The sequence below is a fragment of the Schistocerca nitens genome, chromosome 6 (genome assembly GCF_023898315.1).
Source record: "Schistocerca nitens isolate TAMUIC-IGC-003100 chromosome 6, iqSchNite1.1, whole genome shotgun sequence".
Lineage (NCBI taxonomy): Eukaryota > Metazoa > Arthropoda > Insecta > Orthoptera > Acrididae > Schistocerca > Schistocerca nitens.
In genome coordinates this window covers 224623322-224647924 of record NC_064619.1, presented here as the reverse complement: position 1 = coordinate 224647924, position 24603 = coordinate 224623322, and the positions used below count along the sequence as shown (strand labels likewise).

General features: G+C 47.6%; 1 protein-coding gene across 3 annotated transcripts in view; it reads right to left on the bottom strand.

The window, feature by feature from the left end:
* LOC126262268 (uncharacterized) overlaps nucleotides 1-24603 on the bottom strand; it is a 508717-nt gene that overhangs the window by 318418 nt on the left and 165696 nt on the right. The gene's annotated exons all lie outside the window — the stretch shown is intronic.

The following is a 24603-nucleotide window of genomic DNA, read 5'->3' as shown; positions in this document are numbered from 1 at the left end:
ACCGGCCGGCATGAAGTGTCCGTTCTCCTTCTGTAGTCTTGGCAATTAACAGGTGGTATACTATACATTGATTACAGAATATGAGTCACCGGGTAAGAATCTATTATGGTCGCAAGTAATTGTGATGAATAGTGAGAGCGGGCGAGATGCCTCATAAACCTCTCACATAAATGGAAACAACAAATTAACGGGTGTGATCTATGTTACAACGAAGGAATTCAAGAATCAGATCTTCCAAAGAGGAACATGTGGCACTTGTGTAGAACAAACAGGAGGTACGTACGTCTGGAGGTACGTTATACATCGCTGTTGCGAACGGACGTTACACGGCGTTACAGACAAATTTGAATACAGCGAACAGACACGTCACTGAGCGGACGGACAGTTCATAATTTTGTAAAAAAAAAAAAAATTAACATGTGACACAAGGGAGATTGAAACCCAGATCTCCCCTTCGCAATCCAACACCATGACCACATCGCTACAGTCAGTCAACGCCACTCGAAGTTGCACATCCTAATCTTGGACGGTTCACTGTTTCTATTTTCTTCTGTTTTCCACAGTTCAGTACACCTCCTTCTTGTTTTCATGCTTGGTCTGTGTTCAGTTCTTGATGGGCTATCCAATGGGCCATCTTATCACTAGATCTGAGGGGTGTGCGATGGGGAGTTTCCCTCGTAAGAATTTCTTGTCGAAGTAGCTCAGTTTTGCTTTTAGTGGCTTCGATTATGCTTAAGGAGGTAGTGGCATTACAGACTACAAGGAGCTAATAGTCTTTGCTCATTTCCTGCTAAACATGCCGGCTTTTTAGGGATACTAAACCTCAAGTACTGAACCGATAACATCTATATCTACGTCTACTGATGGCTCAGAACATTATGAGCACTCTGCTTATTAGCGTGTGTTCGGTCATCCACGAAACGCAATACAGCAGCGATTCTGTGTGGCATGAATTCGACAACTCCTTGGTACGTGTCCAGAGGTATGTGGTACCAGATACCTACGCAAAGGTCACGCAATACCAGTAAATTAAAAGCTGGTGGTTGGTGGGCGGGGAGCTGGCGCCCATAGCGGCCCAGATGTGTTCCACTGGGTTGAGATCTGGTGAATCTGGTGGCCAAGACACAACGAAAGTTGGCTATCACGCTCTTCAAACCTCTGTAGTACGATTCTGGTCTGGTGAAACATTTTTCTGGAACATGCCATCACAGTTGGGGAAGATATCAAGTATGAAGGGATGCAGTTGGTCCACAATAACCTTCCCGTAGTCCACAGCTGTCACGGTGACTTAGATTACTGCCACAGATCCAATGGAAGCCCAGGTGAATGTACCCCATAGCACAGTACTGCCTCCATCGGCCTGCATCAGTGGACTGGTCCATGTTTCGAGCAGCTATTCACCGGCTTGACTGTGTATCCGGAATGACGACCGACCTGTGGCAACAATAAAATCGATTCATCCGATCAGGTTACACGTTTGCACTGATCCACAGTCCAGTCTCGATGATCCCTTGCCCTCTGCAATCATAACTGCCGATGTTGTTGGGTCAAAATGAGAACACGAAGGGGTCACCTGGTCTGGAGGCCTATGTTCTACAGTTTGCCTTGAACGGTGTGCTCCGTCGTTTCTATCAGCAGCAGCATCGTAATGTCTCGTCAGGTCTACCCATGACGCCTCCAATACTGCTTTACAGAGCAGGCAAGCCTCTGGCTTGCACGTTGTGTGATGATGCGACGTGGACGTCCAACACCTTGCCACCCATTCGTGGTTTCACCGTCCTTCGACATCTCCTCATAAGTGCTCACGACAGCAGCAGGCAAACAGCCGACCAGCCTCGCTACTTCCGAGATGCTCGTTCCTAGGTGCCGGGTCACTACAACCTGCTCTTTCAAGTCACTTACGTCAGTGGATTTCCCCATTTGTGGCCCGATCGGCGCTAGAATGATTCACCGTTCAGATCTTCTCCGCACAAAGAAGCACAACTCCAACAGATGGCAGTCAGTCTCGCAGTGGGTTGTGGTCGTAATATGAGTCCCCAGCAGATATACTGAGACATGCTGACTCTATAGCCGTGCACAATTGCGAAAATGTTGCCAGTGAAGCATTTTGTGTACGAACTGACCTCTCGATTACGTCCCGTAAATGTTCGGTGAGGTTCATGTCGGGCGAGCTGGGTGGCCAAATCATTCGCTCGAATTGTCCAGAATGTTCTTCAATGGCGAAAAATTTTGGCCCTCTGACATGGCGCATTGTCATCCATAACATGTAGTCCATGAATGGCTGCAGACGATCTCCACGGGGCCGAACATAACCATTTCCAGTCAACTGTCGGTTCAGCTGGACCAGAGGACTCAGTCTTTTCCATGTAAACACAGCCCACACCATTATGGGGCCACCACCAGATTGCACAGTGCCTTACACCTTAGGTCCGTCGTTACGTGGACTGCGCTGACTCGAACCCTACCGTTTGCTTTGAACAGTTGAAATCGGGACTCGTCTGAACAGGCCACGGTTTTACTGTCGTCCGGGGTCCAGCTGATGCGGTAACGAGCCCAGGAGAAGCGTTGCAGGTGATGTCGTGCTCTTAGCAAAGGCACTCGCGTCGATCGTCTGCTGCCATAGCCCATTAACGCCACATTCCACTGCACTGCACTATACGTTCCTCGTACGTCCCAGATTTATTTCTGTGGTTATTTTACGCAGTGTTACTCGTGTGTTAGCAATGACAACTTTACGCAAATGCCGCTGCTCTCGGTCGTCAAGTGAAGGCTGTCAGCCACTGTGTTGTCCATGGTGAGAAGTAGTACCTGAAATCTGGTATTCTCGACGCTCTCTTGACACTGTGGATCTCGAAATATTCAATTCCCTAACGATACCCGAAACGGAATGTCCCAAGCGTCTAGCTCCAACTACCCTCCCACGTTCAGAGTCTGTTAGTTCTCGTCGTCAGGCCATAATCAAGTCGCAAACCTTTTCACGTGAATCACCTGAGTACAAATGACAGCTCCGTCACGCACTGCCCTTTTATACCTCGTTACGCGATGCTATCGCCATCTGTGTCCGCCCCGATAGTTGAGTGGTCAGCGTGACGGGTTGTCGTCCTACAGGCCCGGGTTCGATTCCCGGGTGGGGTGGGGAATTTTCTCCGCTCAAAGACTGGGTGTTGTGTTGTCTTCATCATCATTTCATCCCCATCCGGTGCGCACGTCGCTCAATGTGGCGTCAAATGTAATAAGACCTGCACCACGGCGGCCGGACCAGCCCCGCAAGGGGCCTCCCGGCCAATGACGCCAAACGCCCATTTCCATTTCCATCGCAATCTGTATATGTGCATATCGCTGTCCAATAATTTATCACTTCTCGTCCACAAGATTGCATTTAATACTGCTCCATTTGTTTCGCATTTGTTTTTCCACCAGCGTTAGTTGTACTTTTATAGAGACACAGAGCACTACGGACAGATTTACCACTGAAGAGTTGGCCGATATGCACCTCGTGTGTGGATTTACTGAATACAGTGGAACAACAGCACAACAACGCTATTTCTGAGTTGTTCGTGCAGTGACAGTAGCCACATCACAGTACTTTAGCAACTGAATTTTGTTTCATTGATCTGTGTTGTACGTTTTGGTTATAGCGTATTACAGGCTTATTCACAATTGTGAAGGTAGTTTCACAGAAACGGAAGTAATTGGCATAACAATTTTTTCTGTGAAACGAGCTATAGGGGACCACAAACCGTTAGTAACAAAATATGTCTCAGCAGCCTCAGACCTTCTGTCAGCTTTACCCTACGCATATATTGTCAGGCACTTGTGATCGTCCTGTGCGGCGGTTTACGCGTGTGGAAACACTGCCTCTCGATATTTAAGATCCATCCTAAATATTGTTGAGCTCAGAAACCCAAATCATTGTGTAATCTCCGGTATGATTAGATCAGATTGTATGATACCCCTGTGTGATCCGCTGTAGTAGAAGATCTACACGGGCCAGCCACATTAACGTGATCACGGCCCACGTTCGACGCGAACGTACAAAACCACTCACAGACGGCAGGTGGCAGCACCAGCAGTGCGGAGTATATAAACCGTGTCAGGAGGAAAACAGTACCACGCGGATCCTCTATGATCTCATTCCTTTCCCTCATCTGCTCCTATTCCTCGAACATATCCGCATCCTCTACACCTCCCGCCGTCTTGAACCCCCTCACCCCCTGGTTGCTCCTCTCCTCTCCCATCCCCGCCCCCTGCCACGTCTTCACCGTTGTGTCCCCCCTACCCTCCATCTCTACACCCTCCATCTCCTTTCCCAAGGTGGCTTCCGTCAACTCCCCCTCCCGGATGATGCCCTCTCTCCCTCCATTTATCCTTCCTATCAACTCTGATCCTCACTCCCCCTCCTTTCCTCTGTCCTTTCCCTGGGCTCCCTCTTCCCCCCCCCCCCCTTCCGTCCTGTTTTCTCCCCACTAAACCTCTCCCTCCCTCCCTTCTCCCCCCCCAGTCCTTTTGTATTCCCCTCCTCTGCCTACCCCACTCCCTGTCGCGTCTGTCCCCCACCCCTCTTCTGGGTCCTCATCCTCCATCAGCTCCTTTCCCGGTTCCCCCCTTCGCTTTTACTCTCCTTCCCCCCCCCTTTTTTTTGTTTTCCCATCTTCTGTCCAGTTTCCCCCCACCTGCTCTCGACTGTGGTGTCACATTTGCCAACTTTTTAGTGCAGTGTTCCAGTGACTATTCAGTGTTGTTTGTCTTTCTCGTGTTGCGAACAGAAACCATGCTGTCGCTAGGTGTGAATTTTATGTCTTTTGCGAACAGAATTCAGACTGTCGCCGTGTTTTTTAATTGTCTATTGTTTTCCCTGTCTGCTTCGTATGTATTTTTATTAGCATCATCATCCCTCTGTTGTTGTTTTAAGTTCCACGATTTCTTTTCGCCTTGTTACTCTCTAAGTCTCCGATTTTATCGCGTGTTTTGTTATTATTTGTTCTCTTGATCTTTGTCACAAAATCTGTCGGCTGAAGAGCGGCATACTAAGCTGCTGCCAGCCCGCCCCCTTCGGTGGGAATTGAAATTCAATAAAGAAAAAAAAAACAGTACAGTCGTTGTCGTAATGCGGAAATGGAGCGATTTATCTGACGTCCAAAAGGGCGTTATCATTCGCTTTCGGACCAAGGGTGGAAGCATATCCGAAGCGGCTTAGTTTGTAAACTGTTCGCGTGCCGCCGTGGTTAAAGTATACCGCACATGGCAAAATAACGCTATCAAACCTGGCGCCAAGCAAACTGTGATGCACGACGGGCCATAGATGCTAAGGGTTGGATGGCGGTTGCCGCGCGGGATTAGCCGAGCGGTCTCAGGTGCAGCACTCATGGACTGTGAGGCTGCTCCCGGCAGAGGTTCGAGTCCTCCCTCGGGCATGGGTGTGTGTGTTTGTCCTTAGGATAATTTAGGTTAAGTAGTGTGTAAGCTTAGGGACTGATGACCTTAGCAGTTAAGTCCCATAAGATTTCACACACTTTTTTTTTATGACGGTTGCGGAGATGTGTAAGGGCGAATAGACGTGTAACTGTTGAACGGCTGATCGCCCAGGTGAACCAAGGGGCTACCAACAGTGTCCTATTAATGACCGTTCAGCGAACATTGCTGTTTACGGGCCTCTGCAGCTGGCGCCTGGTTCGTGCACCCATGCTGACTGCTGTTCATCAGTGACGAAGGCTGGACTACGCACGGCAGAAGCGCAAACAGACGTCCACTGAGAAGCGACTGGCGGTCTTATTATATGAATCAAGTTATATGCTCCAATGGACAGATGGCCTTTGGCGCGTATGGCTTTGCAACAATCGCCGTAAGGGTCCATGTCGGAGAAGGGAGCATCATGGTCCGCGTAAACGTTTTCGTGGCATTCTCTGGGTGATCTCTTCGTTCTGGAAAGCACAATCGATCGACAAAAGTGTCATTGGGGATCGTGTTCCCCTAAACGCAATCTGTTTTTTCCTCGGCAAGATGGCATGTAACAGCAGGAATATGGAACGTGTCACACAGTTCGCATTGTACATGTGTGGTTCAATGAGCACCAGAATGACTTTACCGTACTCCGCTGGCCACCAAACTCTCCAGATTTAAACTCAGTCGAGAATATGTGGGATCATCGCGCTCGGGCTGTTCGCGCCATGGATCCTCAATCGAACTAGGGCACTGGAGTCGGAAAGGCTCCACATCCCTATCGGTATCTTCCAAATAGTCACTGATTCTCTTCCTGCACGTCCGCGCTGCAAAAGATGGATATTCACTCCTTTTTCAAAAAGATGGTTCAAATGGCCCTGAGCACTATGGGACTTAACATCTGAGGTCATCAGTCCCCTAGAACTTAGAACAACCTAAACCTAACCAACCTAAGGACATCACACACATCCACGCCCGAGGCAGGATTCGAACCTGCGACCGTAGCGGTCGCGCGGTTCCAGACTGTAGCGCCTAGAACCGCTCGGCCACTGCGGCCGGCACGCCTTTTTCAGGTGGTCGCATTAATGTGAGTGGACCGACTATGCAATATTTGTTTTCGTGTGCCTTACGATCTGCGATGAAAGAGTAATTTTGAGGGGCATAAAGCAAATAGTATAGACACTTTAACCATACGTGAATTTCCGGACTTAATACTCTCTGTCTTTTATTTTTTACAAACTTTAAACTTCATTCTTTTTACGATTCAAATATTGTCAAAATTAAAAAAAAACTTCTTTCAAAGCTTACACTTAGTAGTAGCTTTGTAAAGAGTCGTTGTCAAAAGACGTATTTTTGTATCTGCGAGTGAGTTGAACAGTTTTCGAGATATGACGTGATAAATTTGAAGCTGTTTCCCAAAGGGGAAAATTTCACCCGTTTAAAAGAAAATAAGATAACTCTGTCTCTAATTAAAATTAAGAACACATTTTTGACATGTGACAACATAAACATCTATACCATACGTAAATTACAGCTTTTTTACGTGATTTTTCTTGAAGATAGAGTCTTTAAAACTACTATCTACAGCAGAGTCGTATCGAGGTCATCGTGCGCCCTGGAAAAACTGCCAGACCTGCGTCATCCCCCTCAGCCCGTCCTCCTCGCCCTGTAAATATCTGTGCAGATTTAGAAAATTTTATAATTTTGTAAATAGGTTTAATGATAATTAACCATCATTGAAAAATTTACTTCATGAGTTATACTGATGAAAAATATTGCAATAACGTCTACGTTTACGTCTATGGATTACTCTGCTATTCACAATAAAGTGTCTGGCAGAGGGTTCAATAAACCACCTTCAAGCTGTCTCCACCGTTCCACTCTCGAACGGCGCGCGGGAAAAACAAGCACTTAAATTTTTCTGTGCGAGTCCTGATTTCTCTTATTTTATCGTGACGATCATTTCTCTCTACGTAGGTGGGTGCCAACAGAATGGTTTCGCAATCGGAGGAGAGAACTGGTGATTGAAATTTCATGAGAAGATCACGTCTCAACGAAAAAGGTCTTTGTTTTAAAGCATGCCACTCCAATTCACGTATCAGGTCTGCGGCACTATCTCCCATATTTTACGATAGCAAATTAAATATATAATTACAAATTATATAAATTTCCTTAACAACTTGAAAGTAAGGCAAAATCTATACTAGATCTTATTGTTTATGGCAACTACTTATATTGGTTTCAGTATGATGTATAACAAAGAAAAGATTTTATTTGCTCTTCATATGTTATGAACACTGCGTTATTATCAGAAATAAAAATTTTTTGGAAATTTGTGGTAAGATCTTATGAGACCAAACTGCTGAGGTCATCGGTCCCTAAGCCTACACACTACTTAATCTAACTTACGCTATGGACAACACACACACACACACCCATGCCCCAGGGGGGACTCGAACCTCCGACGGAGGGAGCCGCATGGACCGTGACAAGGCGCCCTAGACCGCGCGGCTACCCCGCACGGCTTAGAAATAACAGAAAGGGCTACAAGTGAGAATTGAGAAATTATCTCTTTCCAAGAAATGTGTTTTTACTGTAGTTTCACTTTTCATTTCCTTGCATTAAGCGAAGCAAACTCGTTGATTGCGTCATTGTAACCAGGTGATGTATCGTATTCTATCGACAAGGTCACTAAATTTGACAGCCTACTCGAAGTTCGGTAGTTTTTATAATCTTTAATTTGCTGAAACAGCTTTGACAAGATGGTGCAGCCAATAACGGTATCAAAAATATCCTCAAAAGTATTCCGATGTTTGGATAACTGAATAAGCATCTCTTAACCCATACCTCGGAAAAAAAATGGAAAGCCATGTCAATGCCCTTCATCTTCATTTAAGGCGTATCACACCAGGAAATTAAAGTTAGATGAAAGGAGAGATATACAGGGTGGGGCACGAAATGTGTTACCATTTTGTTTTTGAATACAAACTTTATTGTCAATACAATCTGAAAGGAACATATACTACAATGAAGAGCCGTCCATGGAGATTTGTCCTAACTCAGCACATGCTCAATATGTCCACCATTTCCTTTCCTAACTTCCTTCAAACGAACACTGAATGAGTGATTACCGTACGGCACATGTCTTCCGTAATTTAACTGCAAGCTTGAAGAATAAGGCTTCTGAGCTCCATTAAATCACGTGGATGTTTCGGGAAATTTTTTTCCTTTAGGTATCCCCAAAGAAAAAAGCCACATGGATTGAGGTCTGGTCTATTGGGGGGCCAATTTTGTCCGTCATTGAAGCGACCTGGAAACCTGAGTGAAATGATCCGCATGTCGAAATGCTCGTGTAAAAACTCCAACACAGTGTTTGCAGTATCTGGCCTTGCTCCATCTTGCATGAACCACTGCGTGTTGAAGGGCAAGGCAGTAGCAACAAGCTGTGGAATGAAGCTATTGCGAAGCATGCTCAAATAACGCTCGCTGTTCACAGTTTCTTCAAAGAAAAAGGGTCCAATAAGTCCGTGACTGGAAATTGCTGCCCACGCTGTAATCCTCGAAGCATAATGTTGTCGTCCATGAAGCACTTGTGGGTTTTCAGTGGCCCAAAAGCGTAAATTTTGTTTGTTAACCACACCGTCTAAATGAAAATGCGCCTCGTCTGAAAACCAAACACTGCTGAGAGTTTCTTCCCTATCCTCCGCCCACTGAGCAAACAGTAGTCTCTGCTGCTTGTGTTCTTCAGTGAGCTTCTGTGCACAGGTCATCTTGTACGGGTACACATGGAGCTCACTTTTAAGAATGCGTTGAACGGAGCGTCTGGATGTTCCCAGTTGCAGTGCTGCCTTTCTACACGATTTCCCGGGACTTCTCTGTACAGCAACTCGTACCGCTTCAATATTCTCCGGCGAACAAACAGGCTTAGGCCGAGGTCGCTTCGCTTCCAATACTGTTCCTTCCTGTACAAATTTATCGTACAACCTGTGGATGGTATTTTTGCAAGGGACCCATCGTGTGTTAAACTATTGTCGAAAACGCCCCTGAGTCACAACAAGGCTTTTCGTTTCATGAAAAAGTAACACAATTGCCGATCGTTGCTCTGTCGTCAGTCTTCCATTGTCAGCCATTGCTGCTTACTAGTCTCCTTGCGGCAGTGTCGTGAATTACACGTCATTTCGTAGCTCATTTGTTTTTCCAAGCTCTGCTGGTACTGCTGTAGAGATCCCAGCGGGATATCTAATGTGCGTCGTAAATTGTGAAAGAAACAATTGGTAATACATTTCGTGCACCACCCTGTATGTGAGAGCCGTTTTCCAGCCTGCTACAGCAATCACTCCCTAACTTTCGAGATCCTACAATACTGTAGTGAAGTAGCAGCGAGCACTCCATTGTGGAACAAGAGCGAGCTGTGTAGATAGCAGCAATAAGATCCAAGCGCACTGTTCCCACCTAAACCATGTTACCGATACGCGTCTGCTCGATAGCATTCGTTCCTTGATGACGCTAGTTGGCCGAAATGAGACTGTGGAAATGACTGTGTTAAAATCGTGCGTTGGCAGTCGCAAGTCGGAGGAAGGGCTTCTTTACGTAAGCAGGAGACAGGAACATGAGGGATAGCAGTATTCACGTATCTACCCAGTTAATTCTTCAGCCGTCTCGTTTTTCTACAACCTTTTTTCTTTTGTGCGGTTCCTCTTGGCGGGAGCCTATCTCGCCACCGCATCGGCGCGATCTACGAGGGCTATTCCGAAAGTAAGGTCCGATAGGTCGCGAAATGGAAACCACGGTAAAAATCAAAAATGTTTTATTTGCAACAGTTAGATACACCTTGCAGCTACTTATCTCCATAGTCGCCGACCCGACTTAGACGTGTATCGTAGCGTTGTACCAACTTTCCCATACCCTCGCTATAGAAGGCAGCCGCCAGTGCTCTCCGCCAATTCTCTACGCTGGCCTACGGCTCGTTGTCTTGTGCCGAAATGTTGTCTTCATAACCAGCGGTTCATGTGACCTGAGCTGAAACTCAGAGGGAGACAATTACGGGCTGTATTGTGGGTAATCTCACATTTCCATTTGAAAACGATGCAGGAGCATCTTCATTGCCCCTGCAGAATGCGGCTGAGAATTGTCTTGAAGACGAAACAGCACGACAGTTATGTAATGTTAGCTGCATATCTTCAGGGGAAATTTCTCACCAGGCCCCCGTACTTGGCGGCAGACACTATTTTCTAGACATCTTTACGCACTCACTGCGAGCTCAGAAATGAGAAGAGCGACGTGATGCTAACTGGGGTTATACTAGAGACACTACCCAACACATCTGTGCAAAGCTTTATCGGATTTTCATAGTCGTTTCCATTTCGTGACCGATCGGACCTTACTTTCGGAATAGCCCTCGTATATCTACATCTACATTTATACTCCGCAAGCCACCCAACGGTGTGTGGCGGAGGGCACTTTTCGTGCCACTGTCATTACCTCCCTTTCCTGTTCCAGTCGCGTATGGTTCGCGGGAAGAACGACTGCCGGAAAGCCTCCGTGCGCGCTCGAATCTCTCTAAATTTTACATTCGTGACCTCCCCGGGAGGTGTAAGCAGGTGGAAGCAATGTATTCGATACCTCATCCAGAAACGCACCCTCTCGAAACCTGGACAGCAAGCTACACCGCGATGCAGAGCGCCTCTCTTGCAGAGTCTGCCACTTGAGTTTGCTAAACATCTCCGTAACGCTATCACGCTTACCAAATAACCCTGTGACGAAACGCGCCGCTCTTCTTTGGATCTTCTCTATCTCCTCTGTCAACCCGACCTGGTACGGATGCCACACTGATGAGAAATACTCAAGTATAGGTCGAACGAGTGTTTTGTAAGCCACCTCCTTTGTTGATGCACTACATTTTCTAAGGACTCTCGCAATGAATCCCAACCTGGCACCCGACTTACCAACAATTAATTTTATATGATCATTCCACTTCAAATCGTTCCGCACGCATACTCCCAGATATTTTACAGAAGTAACTGCTACCAGTGTTTGTTCCGGTATCATATAATCATACAATAAAGGACCCTTCTTTCTATGCATTCGCAATACATTACATTTGTCTATGTTAAGTGTCAGTTGCCACTCCCTGCACCAAGTGCCTATCCACTGCAGATCTTCCTGCATTTCGCTGCAATTTTCTAATGCTGCAACTTCTCTGTATACTACAGCATCATCCGAGAAAAGCCGCTCCTGTCGCGGAGCGCTGTGGCGGATGCCTGCAGACTGTACCTGTCGCGACAACGTCGCAACTTCACACACTAAACGTCAGATGTCGTCTAATTTAAACTATACTGGCTAAATAAGCTCTCCGGTCGCGCTTTGTAGTTTTCAGGATTACGGTGAGCTAAATTACGTTTTGTTTAGCCAGTTTCCGTGTGGTTTTCGAGACTGTTGACAGCGTCCGCGGGTGACAAGGCGCGTTGTTGCTGGTGGGGACGCGGGCAGCCGGTGCAGGGCCAGTGGCGGCTGTCCTGGCTAGGTGCCCGCGCCGGCGTGTGGACCCCGTGTTGCCGGATCTCCGTGAACCGAAATACACCTTCCGACCACGGCTCCCGCGCTAATGCTCTCCAGTTTTGACTGCCTCCAGCCGTTTTTTGGCGCCCACATTCATGGAGGTTCTCCTCGCCCACCAAACGGCCGCTCCGCACGCCCGCTAACAATGCAACTACTGGGAGTGGCTTCTAGCCCAGAGGCTCTCTCGACGCAGAGGAAAACATACCGTGTACGTGGGCTGACAGGCGCCGGGTTTGCTTGTTGACCGACGCGCGGGTGACTCAACGACGCAGCCACCTTTCCAGCGTCATGTTTCAGCTGGACAGTCGGATAGCAGGAAGCGCCCCCGATGCGTCACGTAACACAGCTGTCGATCTACATGCAACTGTTCGATTGCTGACACATCAGGTTCTAGTCACGTCAGTTCACTAACTACCGGGTTGTTATAATTAAAGCCGGCCGGTGTGGCCGAGCGGTTCTAGGCGCTTCAGTCTGGAACCGCGCGACCGCTACGGTCGCAGGTCGAATCCTGTCTCGGGCATGGATGTGTGTGATGTCCCTAGGTTAGTTAGGTTTAAGTAGTTCTAAGTTCTAGGGGACTGATGACCTCAGAAGTTAAGTCCCATAGTGCTCAGAGCCATTTGAACCATTTTTATAATTAAACTTTTCCTATTTAACACGTTATAACAAGAAAAAAATAATTACCGTACGAGGACCAGACTTCGCAGCATTAATATCAAGAACATGGGGAAGAGAAATAATGCAGACTAACTTCAATTGAAACACTTTTAACGCACTGGTACGGTACATCATACCACTGTACCCTTACTGCTACAAAAGGGGCTCAATGTGGCGTCCATAGTCTCCAGAAATGTTCAAATGTGTGTGAATTCCTAAGGGACCAAACTGCTGAAGTCATCGGTCCCTGCCGGCCGCTGTGGCCGAGCAGTTCTAGGCGTCTCAGTCCAGAACCGCGCCGCTGCTACTGTCGCAGGTTCGAATCCTACCTCGAGCATGCATGTGTGTGATGTCTTTAGGTTAGTTAGATTTAAGTAGTCTGGGGGACTGATGACCTCAGATGTTAACTCCCATAGTGCTCAGAGCCATTTGAACCGTCATCGGTCTCTAGACTTACACACTACTTAAACTAACTTATGATAAGAACAGCAGACACGCCCAAGCCCGAAGGAGGACTCGAACCTATGGCGGGTCCACAAGAGCCTGAAAGCGCAGGACTGCATTCTGCACAGCAGAACGAAGCATGCCCGTAGGTATGCTGGCTACCTCTCTTGATACTCAGCACTTCAGGTCAGCACATGTGCGAATGTTCCCCTGGTAAACCCTGAACTTCAGGTAGCTCCACAACCACAAATCACAGGGAGTGAGATCAGGTGTTCGTGCCGGCCAAGCATTTGGAAACGATCGGCTGATAATTCGATAGTTTCCAAATGTGTTTCGGAGAAGGAGGTGAACTTCACGAGCGATGTGCGGTGGGGCCCCATCTCTCCTGAAAACTGTTGAGTTCAGTGCGTCTCTCTCCTGCAGGGCAAGTATGACACGCTGGCGAAGCATATCGCAGGAACGCTGGCCAGTCACACTGCACGTCTTTGGTCTTTGAGAGTCAACCTGTTCAAAAAGGAATGGGCCAATGATGAACGTAGCCGTGAAGCCACACCATACGGTGACATGTTCACCATACAGAGGAACTTCATGCACAGTGACTGGAGGTGAAGATCCCCACACTCGCCAGTTCCGTGTGTTCACCTCACCCGTCAAGAAAAATGAGCTTCGTCTGTCCATAGGATGGTCCAGGGCCAGCCCTCGTCAACTTCAATCCTTGCGAGAAAGTGGAGAGCGAAGTCAACACGTCCTTGTGCGTCCTGTGGTGCAAGCTGCTGTGTGATATGGATCTTGTACGGATACCGTTGGAGAATACCTTAAAAAGAAATTGATGATAAAATGGTTCAAATGGCTCTAAGCACTATGGGACTTAACATCTGAGATCATCAGTCCCCTGGACTCAGAACTACTTAAACCTAACTAACCTAAGGACATCACACACATCCATGCCCGAGGCAGGGTTCGAACCTGCGACCGTAGCAGCAGCGCGGTTCCGTACTGAAGCGCCCAGAACCGCTCGGCCACAGCGGCCGGCGAAATTGATGATAATGAGCCCCATTTAATTTCTGGGGTAAGGTGTATGGCTCTAGCAATTTATCATCAAGTATGTCTGCCCCGTTGATGGATAAACGATTTTGTTGCCCTCTTTCTGCAACCGGATAGGGATTTTCAAAATGGTTCAAATGGCTCTGAGCACTATGGGACTTAACTTCTGAGGTCATCAGTCCCCTAGAACTTAGAACTACTTAAACCTACCTAACCTAAGGACATCACACACATCCATGCCCGAGGCAGGATTCGAACCTGCGACCGTAGCGGTCACGCGGTTCCAAACTGAAGCGCTTAGAACCGCACGGCCACACCGGCCGGCGGATAGGGATTTTCATCAGCCTACACATGCTGATTATAAAAGTTCACAACGCGATCTTTTGTGAATCCCGTCCCGTTGCTAAATAAAATCTTCGACGAAAAAAAAAACCAGTGGATCTGCAGCACACTTCTACAAGAGACACTCACAGAGCTGCACTCTTCTGCGGTGTATGGAATTGTTGAAGATGGTATGAATACAGAAAGTGTTCATGTGGTACCGCCCAGATATGAGGATGACTAAAAACCTCGGCTCCCGCCGCCAGCCGTCGCGCACTTGGTCTTTCGTCTTTCGTCTAGTAAATATATCACATGCTCCTCCCTCTGACGTTTGGACCGACTCAGGAAGTGCAGTTTTCACCTTTTGGGCTACTAGAGAACCTATGTGCTCAAGACGTTGAAAAAGTCGGGCGAACACCTAATCGAATACTACTCTTCCGACGTGGCTATTATACTACTGGCCATTAAAATTGTTACACCACGAAGATGACGTGCTACAGACGCGAAATTTACCCGACTGGAAGAAGATGCTGTGATATGCAAATGATCAGCTTTTCAGAGCATTCACACAAGGTTGGCGCCCGTGGCGACACCTAAAACGTGCTGACACGAGGAAAGTTTCCAGCCGATTTCTCATACACATACAGCAGTTGACCGGCGTCGCCTGGTGAAACGTTCTTGTGACGCCTCGTGTAAGGAGGAGAAATGCGTACCATCATGTTTCCGACTTTGATAAAGGTCGGATTGTAGCCTATCGCGATTGCGGTTTATCGTATCGCGACATCGCTGCTCGCGTTGGTCGAGATCCAATGACTGTTAGCAGAATATGGAATCGGTGGGTTCAGGAGGGTAATACGGCACGCCGTGCTGGATCCCAACGGCCTCGTATCACTAGCAGTCGATATGACAGGCATCTCATCCGCATGGGTGTAATGGATCGAGCAGCCACGTCTCGATCCCTGAGTCAACAGATGGGGACGTTTGCAAGACAACAACCATCTGGACGAACAGTTCGACGATGTTTTAGCAGCATGGACTGTCAGCTCGGAGACCATGGCTGCGGTTACCCTTGACGGTGCATCACAGACAGGAGCGCCTGCAATGGTGTACTCAAAGACGAACCTTGGTGCACGAATGGCAAAAAGTCATTTTTTCGGATGAATCCAGGTTCTGTTTACAGCATCATGATGGTCGCATCCGTGTTTGGCGACATCGCGGTGAACGCACATTGTAAGCGTGTATTCGTCTTCGCCATACTGGCGTATCGCCCGGCGTGATGGTATGGGCTGTCATTGGTTACACGTCTCGGTCACCTCTTGTTCCCATTGACGGCACTTTGAACAGTGGACGTTACATTTCAGATGTGTTACGACCCGTGTCTCTACCCTTCATTCGATCCCTGCGAAACCCTACATTTCAGCAGGATAATGCACGGCCGCATGTTCTAGGTCCTGTAGAGCATTTCTGGATACAGAAAATGTTCGACTGCTGCCCTGGCCAGCACATTCTCCAGATCTCTCGCCAATTGAAAACGTCTGGTCAATGGTGGTCGAGCAACTGGCTCGTCACAATACGCCAGTCACTACTCTTGATGGACTGTGGTATCGTGTTGAAGCTGCATGGGCAGCTGTACCTGTACACGCCATCCAAGCTCTGATTCAATGCCTAGGCGTATCAAGGCCGTTATTACGGTCAGAGGTGGTTGCTCAGGGTACTGAGTTCTCAGGATCTATGCACCCAAATTGCGTGAAAATGTAATCACATGTCAGTTCTGGTATAATATATTTGTCCAATGAATACCCCTTTATCATCTGCATTTCTTCTTGGTGTAGCAGTTTTAATGGCCAGTAGTGTATTACGCGTAAAGGGCACGGTATCGCATGTAACTTCCAGTTACTAACCCCGTAGCAGAAAATCATATCAGCCACATCACCTGTAGAGTGGTATGCTTCCCTTGCTAACACTTGGAATGGAAAAGAAAATGTATTGAACCATTCGTGTACAGGAGAGTAAAAAATCACGATAACAGTAAACATAACAATCAAGCGATATTTATAGGCAGATACGACAACACGATACGTACCCAGCGTTGGAAGTAATTTACTATGTAATAGCACACACTAACAAGACTGAATTACACGACTTAAAACACGACGCAAACAACACAACTGGTTGTAGACGACCCAATGCTCAGACTGGTGCATACACCAGAGTACGTCGATACAGAGAGACCTCAACATTAGTGAACCCTGTTGTCGGATCACCGAGGCTTTGACTGTGGCCTTACAGTATTTGTTTATTCTATGTTTACCTTAGCTGTCAGGAGGCAGACACATTCACAACCAAAAGACTGTAGCCATTATGGACTAGCGTACAAATCTCTCAAAGTGTGGCTTGCTGGGCACATATTTATTGGTTTTTTTCTTGTTTTGATGGTTACTACCACCTCTCAAAACATGCCACACTCTTTTGAACATCCTGTATGTGACATATGCGCACGTGGACGATGCCACGCGTAAAGAGGTAGTAAATAAATAAATCAGTAGCTGCTCCAGCTTATTAAAAAGAACGCACTTTCTCCTTACTGATACTCAGATTTTTTATTCTTTCCCTGACCTTCATTTGTGTTATCCGCTCGGTGAAGCTGGGGTACCCCTTGTATACAGAGAACGAAATAAAAAACTTTTATATCCACACAATCGTGGTACCCACTTCTTTTTAAACTGAATCATATACTTTTCCTGTGACATTGGCAACAGGCATTGAAGGCGACGTCAACGAGATAACATGTATGTGGAAGTTGATCAGGCAATAAAGAAATGACAGCGCCATAAACCACCATTCAGTCATCAGGAGGAAGAGGTCCCCGAAACGTCTTCCTTACCGTACAAATGTAATCCGTCACGTAACTCGAAAAAAGAAAATTTCCGATGAAGTGGTTGTTGAAATCTGGGTAAAAAGCAACCGTGTTAACAGCGGAACACCTCGGCGGAGAAAAAAAAGCAATCGAAGGACGATAGTAGGAAAAATTATTCGAATAACGAGGACTAAAAGAAAAGGAAGGATAATCCCGTTGAGGACAAGCTGATTAGGAACGGAGCACAAGCGACACCCAGTTTTGAAATCACTCGGTCATCTTGTGGGTGACCGAAGGAAACATTTTAGACACACCGTCGCACAGAATCGACATGAAAACACCTCAGGGGGTGGCATAAAGGGCGACAATGAAACCAGCCACCGCCCACCAGGGAACACATTTCGCGGTCGAAAGCGGACGTTCGCGGTGCGATGGGCAACAGGAACATGTTCCTGACGACCTTTGACACTTCTGATACACTCCGAAGTCTCAACCCTTCTCTAAGGGTATTATGTGGTTGCATCCCCATTTGACATTATCGCACCCCTTTGGAATGCAGCGCGACCGTAATTTTTGGTTACATGTGCAGGTTGGAACCACTAGGGACCGTTCAAAACGATTCGACAAAATTCGAACGTGATCCAAAGTAGCAAAGGGTACTCACGGTTTCTCAGCCTTCCTGTTCAGCGCCCTGATGTGGCGTAATCAAGCAGGAATGCAACATAAATGTGTGTGTGAATAAAACTGTAAAGGGTCCCAGTGAGAAACCCTAGTTCAGCAACACCTTCGGTGCCACCCACGCAAATTTGTTGGGCACGTCACGGGTGTACATGGTGCCTGAAGGTAGGCAAACCCCACCAAAGTGGTGTCGAACAGGTTCCTAGACCTCAGACGCTAGAGCAGCCGCCAGGCTGAATTGGTGTCGAAGTTTCTGACAGGTGCATTTGTAACGTGCTAAACAAAGTTGCGTTGGTGCACCGACGGGGTTGCCGAACTGAGAAGTCATATAGGGACCCTCTGCAGGTTTATTTACGCACTTGTTAATGTTGCACTCTCGCGTGATCACGCCAAACAAGGACGGAAAATAGGAGGGTTGAAAAGCATGCTGCTTCGATCATGCTCTAGTGGTTCCTGCCTATTCAGTAGACTAAAAATAGCGGTCATGCTGCACTCCAAAGGGGTGCGATCATGTTCAATGGCAGCCCCACACGGTTCGCCGGCCGGGGTGGCCGAGCGGTTCTAGGCGCTACAGTCTGGAACCACGCGACCGCTACGGTCGCAGGTTCGAATCCTGCCTCGGGCATGGATGTGTGTGATGTCCTTAGGTTGGTTAGGTTTAAGTAGTTTTAAGTTCTAGGGGACTGATGATCACAGCAGTTAAGTCCCATAATGCTCAGAGCCATTTGAGCCCAAAGGATTCTTAGACAAGGGTTGAAACATCCGAGGATGTCAGCAGTGTCAAAGGCTGTTGAGAACATCTCCTTGTTGCCTGTCAGACTGCAAACTGTAGTTTTCGACCACGAAATGTATGGGAATCAATGACACAGGGAAAGAGGTGGTTTCATTTAGGTCCTTTATGCCACCCCCTCAGGTCTTTTCTTGTCGATTCTAAGCGGCGGTGTGTCCGAAATGTTTTCTCAGCTACCCGTAAGAAAATTGAGTGATTTCAACACTCGGTGTCACGGCAGCTTTGGTAGAATTTTGGTTTGAATGTGGCATCATTAATCCACCTTACAGCACCCATGAACTTCTGAGCTCTGGCCCTTTTCTTCACATTTGACGACACCTTGCTGTATAAACCCGAGGGTGACGTCCCAGGGCACCACGCTTTGTATCATTACAGAAGTTGGCTTCAGTAACATTTCAGGCTAATTCTAAACTTATGCGTCGGAATGGGAGATAATTATGTGACTTCCAAAAACTGATCCTTTAATTCTGTTGCGCAGTGCAATTCACGTTTAAGAAATTTGGTCCTCAAAATAAATTTCAATCGTTGAGCTGTTGTTATTTAGCTCATTCGAGTAAAGAGGGTGCTCATCACTGCCGAACGGCAATGGTCATGACGAGTGCATTGTAACGAAATAAACAAGTGTTCATTTTCTTGGAGTGCTTCGCAGGCGGACTACAACTTATCTGCAGCTTGGAACACACAAATAATTGGCTGCTCCTTAATTTCGATCAGGTACGAATAGATTCAAATATCGTCTCCACTTACGATATTGAACACTTTCTGATCAAAAGCAACTAGACACCTACCTATTAGTGGCGCCGGCCGGTGTGCGATTCTAGGCGCTTCAGTCTGGAACCGCGTGACCGCTACGGTCGCAGGTTCGAATCCTGCCTCGGGCATGGATGTGTGTGATGTCCTTAGGTTAGTTAGGTTTAAGTAGTTCTAAGTTCTAGGGGACTGATGACCACAGATGTTAAGTCCCATAGTGAAAAAAAAAACTATTAGTGGACTTTAGCAAGGGGTATGGCCACCCTTCACCTTAATAACAGCTTGAACTCTGCCGGGTAATTTTCAGTGAGACGTCTGAATGTGTGTGGGAGAAAGGCAGCCTAGTCTTCCTCAAGAACCGATACCACAGGCTGTAGTGATAGTGGACGCCGGGTCCGGACCGAAGTCGCCATTGTACCTAAATCCAAAGGTGTTCCATTGGGTTCAGGTGGGCACTCTGGACAGGTCAGTCAATTTCAGGAATGTTACTGTATACAAACCATTGCCTCAGAGATGCTGCTGTATGACACTGTATATTGTCACGCTGACACAAGCAGTCATCGCCTCTGAAATGTTCCTTTACTGTAAGCAGTACACAATGCTCTAAATAAGTGCACACCCGTCCACAATTGGCGTTTTCTTAATGACAATAACTAGAACACATTCTAACAACGAAAAACACCCCTACACCATCTAAGCTGCATTTCGCAGGTGCCACTACACATGATGATCTTACCAACGGATTGGCGTCGCTTAGCACTGACTACAGAAACGTGTGGCTTATGAGAAGTTGCTCGACCACTGTACTCCATTCTTTCAGCTCTCTACGGACGGTCATTGTGCTAGCTGGACTGCTGGTAGCACTTTGGAACTCGTGAGTGATTCGTGCCGCTGATTTCATGCTATTTTTTACAATCACTCTTGGCAATGCTGCACTCTTCCAGTCCGTCAGTACATGAGGTCTGGCTGGTCTTGCCTTAGCTGTGGTTATTCCTTCGCGTTTCCACTTCACAATCACATCACCAACAGCCGACTTCGACAGATTTCGATGGGCTGAAATGTCCACGATGGACTGTTACTGAGGTGTCATTCAATGACTTGCCCACGTCTGAAGTCACTGAGCTCTCCTGAGCGAAGACCCATTCCACTGTTCCTGCTTCTCTTCTGACAACACAATACTCTCCCCCCTCCTTTGGTTGGTTGGTTGATTTGAGGAGAGAGGACCAAACAGCGAGGTCATCGGTCCCATCGCATTAGGAAGGATGGTTGGTTGGTTGTTTGGGGAAGGAGACCAGACAGCGTGGTCATCGGTCTCATCGGATTAGGGAAGGATGGGGAAGGAAGTCGGCCGTGCCCTTTCAGAGGAACCATCCCGGCATTTTCCTGGAGTGATTTAGGGAAATCACGGAAAACCTAAATCTGGATGGTCGGACGCGGGATTGAACAGTCGTCCTCCCGAATGCGAGTCCAGTGTCTAACCACTGCGCCACCTCGCTCGGCATTAGGGAAGGAAAAAGGGCTCTGAGCACTATGGGACTTAACATCTTAGGTCATCAGTCCCCTAGAACTTAGAACTACTTAAACCTAACCAACCTAACGACATCACACACATCCATGCCCGAGGCAGGATTCGAACCTGCGACCGCAGCAGTCCCGGACTGCAGCGCCTAGAACCGCACGGCCACCGCGGCCGGCATTAGGGAAGGATGTCGGCTGTGCCCTTCCAAAGGAACCATCCCGGCATTTGCCTGAAGCGATTTAGGGAAATCACGGAAAACCTAAAACAGGATGACCGGAGGCGGGTTTGAACAGTCCGAATGCGAGTCCATTGTGCTAAACGCTGCGCTACTTCGCTCGGTCCTCCCTCCTTTTATTCTGGTGGTTCTGCCTCTCATGACATCAATTCCGAAATTACATAGGAGTGTCCGCATACTTTTGGTCAGACAGTGCATCTGGATTTTGCATTTCCGCAATAGCATTTTCAAGCATTTCCTTATACTAATGGACACGAGCTTGTGTTTGAGGCTTAGGAAAAATTGTGAAGAATAAATCGGGACAGATGTTATTTGCTGCTAAATGTTCGTGCGAAATCGAATATGATGTGTCTTCGATATTTCCTAAGGGCAGATACACCACATGACAAGACACGTGCCGATCCTTTTCAGTTATGCTGCGCACAGCTCGATGTTCCTTTGACACAACAACCGATTTTGATCGACCTTCAAGAAATTCTTCTCTGACATGAGCACAATCTCGACTAAATTCCGCAAACTTACTGTGCACACTCTTGTCTGAAGGTGAATTATCACTAAAGTTTTTTCAAAAATGTATTAATGCCTTTCGGTTATCACTCACACAGTCTTGTAAAGATATTTCAACATTTAAAAGTTTTTTCAACGTTTAAATGTGTAACTGCTCGAAAAATTTAAAAAACAATTATAACCTACCTTCATTTAACCTGTAATTAGGATCTAAGAGCATTAAAATCGTTCATTTATATTAATCGTAGAAAATCAGGCATCGAAAACGACCACGTGAAATTTTTTCACAAGACTTGAAACTCGATGGGGGTGAGGGTTCTCTCAGTTAACTTCAAACAGCGGTTGGTTGAGTTTGTACACTGTGCTAGATATACAATTACAACAAAATACACTCCTGGAAATTGAAATAAGAACACCGTGAATTCATTGTCCCAGGAAGTGGAAACTTTATTGACACATTCCTGCGGTCAGATGCATCACATGATCACACTGACAGAACCACAGGTACATAGACACAGGCAACAGAGCATGCACAATGTCGGCACTAGTACAGTGTATATCCACCTTTCGCAGCAATGCAGGCTGCTATTCTCCCATGGAGACGATCGTAGAGATGCTGGATGTAGTCCTGTGGAATGGCTTGCCATGCCATTTCCACCTGGCGCCTCAGTTGGACCAGCGTTCGTGCTGGACGTGCAGACCGCGTGAGACGACGCTTCATCCAGTCCCAAACATGCTCAATGGGGGACAGATCCGGAGATCTTGCTGGCCAGGGTAGTTGACTTACACCTTCTAGAGCACGTTGGATGGCACGGGATACATGCAGACGTGCATTGTCCTGTTGGAACAGCAAGTTCCCTTGCCGGTCTAGGAATGGTAGAACGATGGGTTCGATGACGGTTTGGATGTACCGTGCACTATTCAGTGTCCCCTCGACGATCACCAGTGGTGTACGGCCAGTGTAGGAGATCGCTCCCCACACCATGATGCCGGGTGTTGGCCCTGTGTGCCTCGGTCGTATGCAGTCCTGATTGTGGCGCTCACCTGCACGGCGCCAAACACGCATACGACCATCATTGGCACCAAGGCAGAAGCGACTCTCATCGCTGAAGACGACACGTCTCCATTCGTCCCTCCATTCACGCCTGTCGCGACACCACTGGAGGCGGGTTGCACGATGTTGGGGCGTGAGCGGAAGACGGCTTAATGGTGTGCGGGACCGTAGCCCAGCTTCATGGAGACGGTTGCGAATGGTCCTCGCCGATACCCCAGGAGCAACAGTGTCCCTAATTTGCTGGGAAGTGGCGGTGCGGTCCCCTACGGCACTGCGTAGGATCCTACGGTCTTGGCGTGCATCCGTGCGTCGCTGCGGTCCGGTCCCAGGTCGACGGGCACGTGCACCTTCCGCCGACCACTGGCGACAACATCGATGTACTGTGGAGACCTCACGCCCCACGTGTTGAGCAATTCGGCGGTACGTCCACCCGGCCTCCCGCATGCCCACTATACGCCCTCGCTCAAAGTCCGTCAACTGCACATACGGTTCACGTCCACGCTGTCGCGGCATGCTACCAGTGTTAAAGACTGCGATGGAACTCCGTATGCCACGGCAAACTGGCTGACACTGACGGCGGCGGTCCACAAATGCTGCGCAGCTAGCGCCATTCGACGGCCAACACCGCGGTTCCTGGTGTGTCCGCTGTGCCGTGCGTATGATCATTGCTTGTACAGCCCTCTCGCAGTGTCCGGAGCAAGTATGGTGGGTCTGACACACCGGTGTCAATGTGTTCTTTTTTCCATTTCCAGGAGTGTATATTTCTTATTTGTGGGTTGCCTAGACAAGGAAAAGTTCTGGGAATAATTAAGGTGTATTAAAATATGTGCCAAGTCTGAGTGCAACAGTTTTTATTTGCTCTCTATGATAAACACAGTTCACATAAAACTGACGGAGAGCAAAGTTCTCTAAAATCTTAATGGGATTTACACAAAATGACGCTAACACTGGGTCAGGGGTGTACCAGATTATGTGGAAGACTGTATGGAGAAAATCCAGCAAATTTTTTTCATCTGTGAAGCTCCTGAATTTAACGTTAATGAGGAAAAAGAGACCAAAAATTATAATCAGACAGCCACAGTCAACATATGCTACACGGCAGAACAAGTATGTCGCGAGAGGCTCAGCATATGGATCATGGTACCGCAACTGCAACACTTACATTTCCCCTAAACTCAACCATGGTGCGTCAATAAGCGCCAGATGACGGCTGGGAGACGAGCAGCCCAGAAACTTGCTGCTCCGAACTCTCAACTTGAAAAAAAATCCTTCACATGGAGGGGATGACTTAATGCTATTGCCAATGTGACGAAGTAGAATATCAGAGGAACGCAGCAGAAACTTCCAACTTTTGTGTGCAAAATGCATAGTGACAAACAAGAGCTGGCACTGGCCTGAAACAATGTCTCACCAACTGCCCAAGTTCTTCAGACCAAACAACTCACTCGACTGGATACAGCAAAAATTTGGAGCAAAAGCAGTCAACTTTCTCACGCTGCTCAGTTAGCGTCATGGTGTCCTGTGTTTTGATGTCCGTACATAAAAGGCATACATGTCATACTTAATTATTCTATGGGGACTGCAGTGGCAGCATGGTGGTTTCTAACCTCGGCGAGGACAGGCGCCGTCTTAGCCAACAAAAGCATGGAGCGGATCATGGCCTCATTTCTGCTCAATAGCTCAGGGATGCTCGTCCCTCCTTATGAGACTCACTGACTGCCTTCTGCCGACAAACAGGAACTAGAGACTT